The 2,500-nt window shown below is 42.4% G+C and overlaps 1 protein-coding gene across 9 annotated transcripts in view; it reads left to right on the forward strand.

The window, feature by feature from the left end:
* Nucleotides 1-2,500, forward strand: part of LOC145297652 (N-acetylated-alpha-linked acidic dipeptidase 2-like) — a 1,311,662-nt gene that overhangs the window by 345,501 nt on the left and 963,661 nt on the right. The gene's annotated exons all lie outside the window — the stretch shown is intronic.

The raw sequence follows: 2,500 nt of genomic DNA on the forward strand, positions 1-2,500 counted from the left end.
CAAATTGTCATTTTTCCACCAAACAATAAAATGTACATGTCGGTTTTACAAAAACATAATAAAATTCATGACTTAACTCTTCCTTTTATTGAGATTGTCGGACTGACTTCCTCATCTTGTTTGTTATAGTCACAACGTTTCAGCCGTTTTGCCCTCCGGCCTTCATCAGGTGTTTTGTATCGAACTGGGAACCGTTTGTTAGGAGTCTTGAACCCAACCCATAGTGAGCTGCCGAGGCTCAGCATGCCACCCACTGAGCAGGTACCTTGTGGATATAATAAACCCATTAGCAGGCAAGTCAGCAACACATGTAAAGAATTCTGCCCACTTCACGGAACTGATCAAGTGAGCACCCATCAGTACAAACCAAATGGTAAGCCTAGATGTGGTTAGTCTGTTCACTAAAGTCCCAACTAGTGAGGCACTAGCAGTAATTCAACTCAAACTAGCTGCAGACCTCTCCATAGAAGAGCGCACGTGTACCATTGCCAAACTTAATGGAAATACTGACATTCTGCATAGAAACAACCTGCTTCAGAATGGGTACTGACCTATATCGACAAGAGGAGGGGCTAGCTATGGGCTCGCCATTATCACCAGTGATGGCGAATATATACATGGAATACTTCGAAGACATGGCCTTAGGTTCAGCTCCCTTGAAGCCAACCATGTGGCTAAGATACGTTGATGATACCTTCATACTCTGGCCCTATCAGGAAGACATCCAGGTTCTCCTAGATCATGTGAACTCAATAAGACCATCGATACAGTTCACAATGGAGAAAGAAAAAGATAACCAACTGGCCTTCCTTGATATACTCATATCACGCACAGAGCATGGGTTTAAGACATCTGTATATTGCAAGCCTACCTTTACCGGACAATACCTTAACTTTAACTCCCATCACCCATACAGTATCAAACATGGAATCGCACACCGCCTACAACATCGAGCAGAGACAATAAGTAGCAACACCATTACGTACCACCAAGAAATGGTCAGATTGAAGATACCCTCTGTCGTAACAACTACCCCGATAGCATGCTATCCACCAGACGTGTTAATAGTATAAGAAAGGAGAATGAAACCCAAAAACCACCAACGGTCTGCCTACCATACATACGAGGCATCTCCAAAAAGATTCAGAGAATATGTGCCCCCTACAACATCAGGATGGTATTCAAGAGTGAGTCAACATTCAGAGGACACCTGGTACAAGTGAAGCCGCACATGGAGAAGAACATGACCAAGAACTGCATATACTCCATCCCATGCAGTTGCAGAAAGATTTACAACGGTGAAACATGCTGCCCCCTTAAAGTAAGGGTGGAAGAACACCGAAAAGCGGTAACTAAAGGGGAGACGGAAAAATCGGGTATAGCCAACCATGTCTGGATGGAGAGAGGGGACCATCGCCCCTTATGGGATGAAGTAAAAATAATAAACAGAGAGACCCATTGGAAAGTGAGAAAACTTAAAGAAACAGTTCACATGCTCGGACATAACAACCTACTGAGCAAACCAAGCATAGAGCTGAATGCAATTTGGACACCTCTAATAGAGAGACAAAACCTTGAATAACAACATAGGTTTAACATTAACAAAAACCAACTAAGAATTATCCTAGTGACATATGGCCGAGTAGTCCTAGACATTGTATCAAAGTTTACAGTTACCCAAAGGTGCTGAGTTCAATCCTGAACGAAGGCAGTGAAAAGTAACATTCAAAACAGAGAATCATGTCCCAGAGCCTAGCTGGAGTCCGAACACGGTACCCCTGTAATAATAATAAAGGGTTGGGTTCGAGACTCCTAACAAACGGTTCCCCAGTTCGATACAAAATGAATCGATGAAGGAGGGCAAAACGGCCGAAACGTTGTGACTATAACAATCAAGATGCAGAAGTCAGTCCGACAATCTCAATAAATGAAAACACCTCATCTCAAAAATACAGACAATTAGTAACTCTTCCTTTCAGCAAGGTCGGTCGCCACTGCTCGGGCATGCAATAATGCTTAACAATTAATACAAGCATAGTTGCCCGGCATTCTTCAGTGTTTCGGGAGTCTTTATCTCCACCCAGTGGGAAGCCCTGCCTCCTCCTGCGGGGTCACGCCACAGTTATTGTTGTTTCACCACATTTTGGCCAACTCATTCTCTGGCCTTCTTCAGGTGATGCAAATTATAAAGCTGTGCTCTCTCCTTATTATAGCAGCTCATATGATCTGATCATTACCGTTGTTGCATAAATTTATAAGCTTGCCCAAAATTAATGTCGCCCATTCAATGCATTACCTAACTGTTGTTGGCTTAACTTTGTCAATGGCACATAAAATTAATTAAGAAAAGCGTACAATCAACTCCATTTTGTTTCGAGGATTTGAACTAGTTGATTCCAACTGAGACATTGTTTCTTTGTAGTTGTTGATTTTTTACTCTTGACTCTGTCTCTTAGAAAAGGTAATATGATATAATCAGAAGCATTGTTGCGTGGTCCTA

The sequence above is a fragment of the Euprymna scolopes genome, chromosome 18 (genome assembly GCF_053919585.1).
Source record: "Euprymna scolopes isolate OS-2025 chromosome 18, ASM5391958v1, whole genome shotgun sequence".
Lineage (NCBI taxonomy): Eukaryota > Metazoa > Mollusca > Cephalopoda > Sepiida > Sepiolidae > Euprymna > Euprymna scolopes.